Source organism: Thunnus albacares, chromosome 5 (genome assembly GCF_914725855.1).
Source record: "Thunnus albacares chromosome 5, fThuAlb1.1, whole genome shotgun sequence".
NCBI classification, from domain to species: Eukaryota; Metazoa; Chordata; class Actinopteri; order Scombriformes; family Scombridae; genus Thunnus; species Thunnus albacares.
In genome coordinates, this window is record NC_058110.1 from 797,127 (window position 1) to 802,500 (window position 5,374).

Consider the following 5,374-nt stretch of genomic DNA (forward strand, 5'->3'; position numbering starts at 1 on the left):
AGATGTCTATTTCCAGTCATTTTCTTTGTTCCTTCTAACACTCTTCATAATGGCCCTCACCACCTTTCTACACATAAATATTAGAGGAATAAGGGGAAGCAAAGAGGAGCTAATCCAACTGCTGAACGAGAAGAATGTCTCTGTGGCTTCCATAAATGAAACACTGTTATCAACCAAATCACGAATTCAGATCCCTGGCTACAACATCATAAGAAAAGAACGGCAGACAGGACATGGAGGAGGAGTAGCAATCTTGATCAGAAATAACATTGAATACAGTGAAATGGATTTCGGCCTCTCACCAGAAGAACTACAAGGAAATGAATACATTGCAACCAAAATGAAAATCCACTCACATCACCCTATTACAGTCACCAGCATTTACTGTCCCCCTGGAATAAAACCTTCAGCTGCACTGTTTAACGCTATCTCCAACCCCAGCCACTCCCTCATAATGGGAGATCTCAATGCAAAGCATGTAGACTTCCACTGCAGGAAAACAAATCAAAGTGGCATAGCACTCAAACAGATCCTGAATAGCACAAATCTGTCAATCATCAACACAAACGAACCCACCTATACATCCCCCCAAACAGGCAGCACAGACATTCTGGACTTGATCATATGCTCCCCTGATCTGGCTTCAAAACTGCATAAATTCTCCACCACAAATCATCTCTCCAGCGACCACCTACCTGTCCTCACAACATTCTCCTTTCATCTGCAAGCAACTCCAAGGAAGAAGTACAACTACAAAACAGCAGAGTGGGAAATATACAGAACACACATAGAAGGAAAACTACAGAACACCACCCTCATAACCACCCCCCAAGGTCTGGATCAACAAGCAGTGCTGTCAAGTCAACTTCTCACCCGAGCCAGAGAGGAAACAATATCCCAAAACCCTGCTAAAACACTGACACAGACATTACCCCTTCACCTGCTCCAACTCATAAGACATAAGAGCAAGCTGAGAAGAGAATTCATAAGGTTCAGATCACCCCAAACCAAAACAGAAATAAACAGACTCCAAAACACTATTAAAATACAACTTACCCTTCACAAGCAGAAAACCTGGAACACATTCTACAGAAAACTCAATCAGGACACAAATCCCTGGACCTTCTGGCAAAAAATAAAGAGCCTAAATGGAGATTCAGAAAACAATAACACACCACCAATCAAATGCTCAGGCACAATCATCAGTGACAACAAAGAAAAAGCCACACTCTTCCGTAATCATCTTGAAAACATCCACTCATGCCCAAATGACCCACACTTTGACAATACATGGAAAGACCTGGTTGATAAAGAAATGACAAAACACAACACAAAAGAGACAAATACAGCCAATCCCATCACAGAACACCATCCCCTCACAGAGCCAGTCACCATCCAAGAAATACAACTGCACTTGAAAAAGATGGAAAATAAAGCACCGGGGGAGGACAATGTTGACACCATACTGATCAAACAAGCACCAACCGCTTATCTCCAGCACCTTGGACAGCTCTTCTCCACCTGCCTCATAACCGGTCATTTCCCCTCACCTTGGAAGGTTGCTGTTGTCACTATGATCCATAAACCAGGAAAAGACCCGCACAATGCCACTAGTTACCGCCCCATAAGCCTTCTCAGCCACATTGGAAAACTGTTTGAAAGAATACTCACCTCACGCCTCACAAACCACATAAACTCTATGGGCCTCCTAGGAATTCATCAAGCCGGCTTCAGAAAAGGGAGAGCCACCACAGACAACATCATCCGATTATCAGAAGACATCCACAGAAACTTCAACAAAAAAGAAATAACCATGGCAACATTCTTTGATATAGAAAAAGCCTTCGACAAGGTATGGCACAACGGACTCAAATACAGACTACTGGATACAAATCTCAAACTCCCAAAACCCACCCAATCCACCATCTTCAGCTTTCTTAACAACCGCCAAATCAAAGTCAAAGTTGCCTCTGCCATATCAACACCTTTCACCCCCCAAGCAGGAGTTCCACAGGGTGCAGTTCTGAGTCCACTTCTCTTTCTACTATACATATCTGATATATACTACCCCCCAGCCACCATAGCCAAAGTCTCACAGTTTGCAGACGACCTCTGCTACTGGTCCAGTTCCAAATGCCCAAACCTAGCAGCCAAAAAACTCCACACATGCATAACTGAAATAGAAAACTGGTCTAACATGTGGAGAATCAAACTAAACCCTGCCAAAACACAATGCGTCCTCTTCACTAAAAACCCACACCTGCAGCCCAACAACAGTGCCAATCTAACACTATACAACCAGAAAATCAATATCAGTAAAGAAGCAACATTCCTCGGAGTCACATTCCAAAACAACATGACCTGGACAAAGCACGTCAATAACCTGGAACAAAAAGCAAACAATAGACTCAACCATCTCAAAGCCCTCTGTGGAAAACATGGCGCATCACCCTCTACAGTCATCAAAGTCTACCTATCATACATCCGACCACTCTTCGAATACTCTGTCCCCGCCTGGATCACCATCTCTGATAACCAGCTACAAGGCCTACAAACAATCCAAAACAAAGCACTCAAATTAGCACACAGACTCCCATCATACATCAGCAACCACTATATACACACCATAACAGGAATCCAAACCCTAAGACAGAGACACCAAACAATAGCACTGAAATACCTGAGGACAGCAACAAACAACCCTTCACTCCAACGAACCATAAAGGAAGCAAGATTAACAGTTAACACCCCCCTCTCATTCATTCTACAGCTAACCAAAGACCCTCCAGCCACCAACCCCCCATGACTGACTAACCAAACCTGGATACACAGAATATTATTCCACCCCTGCTGCTTAATATCACCCACATGCACACACATACATAAATGTAGATAAAACACACCAAACACAAGGGTTTTGTTTTGTTTTGCTTTGTTTGTGCCTTTGTCCACATGTGTCCTGAAACCTCTTGAGTCCCCCCACATCCTTCTGCCTCTCCTCCGCCGACCAAGATCAAAAGGATACAAAATCCACCTACTATGGATAGAAAAGGGCAGAAGCCCTGAGCTATCCCTCCAGGCCCATGAACTTCTTAGTCTCTTAGTCCAGTCACTTTCTTCTCTCCACAGAAGCTCATCGGTCATTAAGAGATCCAGTCTTCTAGAGAAGCGTTCACATCTTCACTGAAGATTTCTCCTGCTTTTGTTCTTTTTACCAGATTTTTTCATTCCTGAAAAATGTCTCCCCAGGGGTAAGATAAGATCAATTTTATAGTTCACAATGTAGTTACTTAAAAAAGTAACTTATTATAGAATTTTTTAAATTCAAAAGGTCACTTACCAGCTGAGATTTTAAGCATATTTGCCAACGGTTCCCAGACTAAGGGACCAAATTAAGAGGTTAGTTTGTATGTACAATAATGTTTATTGTTACGACCCTCTGAAAACAGCTCGCCCACAGAAGGCCCAATATGATTAAAAGACAGGATATTCCACAGTAATTAAACCAATTTATTAACAACAACAACCAAATAACAGAAGCTGGTGAGCCGGCCAACAAGAACAAAAAGAAGAGGAGACACCCAGACCAACTCACAAAGGGCTGTAGGATCTGAGCTCCCCCCTCTAACCTAAATCCACATAAGAACTAAACCTAACAGAAATAAAGCCTCAAAAAGAGGACTTCCAGACTCACCGACACAAACCAAGAAATAACAAAGGCAAAGCTAAAACATAGCAGAACAAACACAAGAACCAAACTGCTGCTGCTCAGGCTGGAAAATGGAAAAGAGAGAGTCCAAGCCACCTTCCTTCCCTCTTTATAGGTCCTCCCCTCAATCATCCAATCAGGGCCACCTGGGAGAGCACCAACCAATGGTCAATAGAGTATCAGGTTATACATGTCCCATCCAGTAGGGGGGGAGTATGTAACACTTATGAAGTCCTTTTTTAACAGAATGTAGTAAAACATTATTTTCTTATCAAGTTAAAACAGAGTAAACAAGCCAGAGACAGAATAACAGTTTGTAAAAGTCATGATAATAGTTTCACATATTTTAAACATGGCTGGTCACATCTTTTGCATAATGACTGACTAATGACTCTATTCAGGTGAAAATGAAATCATTGGGTCATTTACCCAAGCTAAGATTTGAAGCATATCTGCTGAAAGCTCCTGAACTTCTCCCTGAGTAAGCTTTAAATGAAGTGAAGAATGTCTTTTTCTGTTTCCAGTAAACCCAACAGGCACTATCTGCTGTGTCCTGTGTGCATGAAAACCCAGGAAACCCTTTCAGTACATGTGCGCAGGGTCTGCATGAAGAACAGTACAGCAGAGGCCATTGAAGCAGAGGTGGAGAAGGCAAAGAGGGATGTTCATGAACTTCTGGCATCTGGCAGGGTGTTTAGTTACGTGCTCCTTCGCCAAATTATGGACGATGCTGATCCACTCAGCAGGTTGGTGGAAGTCTTTTTTCAAACATCACTTCTTCTTTACTCTCTGAAATGTATTTTAACATTGTCTAAATGATGTTTTCTTTTTTTTAATGGAAAGGCTGATTGAGGAGCTGCAGCGTCGTCACATGGCGGTGACCGATGTCCCTCCACCGCTGCCTAACGCCAACGTTACGGCGAGACCTTCCACCAGAACAACCACACAGCCACCTGAGAGTGCGGCTCCTGAGACTGGTGAAAGTGTGCAGACTAATGACGCCTCTGTCAGCAGCGGCGACACCTTTCAATGCTGCAGGCACTGATCACTGTTAGCAGCAGGAGTAGACCTGGGCCACCATGTCACATTTTACCACAATTAAGTAAAGTTATTAAAGTAATTACAGTAAGTAAACATTTGATTTCCTAAATAAAACTGTCTTCATTTATAGAGTATAGAACCTGCGTAGAATGTTATATAATGTTGGTATGGAAATTTTAAAAAATTATACTTGTTATTTATGCTGTATGAGATCAGATTATGCAGTGTTTTTATAACCATATTTGTGAAGTTATGAGGTGGACAAAATATCAGAAACACCTTGTAAGGGACCGAGCTGGCAGACAAAGGAAACTCAGGTGGTTTCAAAAAAGAGGGTTTTTATTTTACCCAAAAAATGCAAACAAAAGATACAAATAACAAACTATGTAAATAAAGTTCAGGGTCCATAAAAGAGGTCAAATAAACAGAAGTCAACTAAAGTGAACTTAACCCTACTAACAGACCTTCCTAAATGAACACAAAGGGGAACATATATACTGGCCGATCAGACCATAACAGAAGAGGGGTAACTAACAAATGACAACCACTACCAACTAAGCAATAAACAACAGAATTCCCCCTCAACACAGGTTAACTCAACTAAATCAACTAAACCAAAAACAT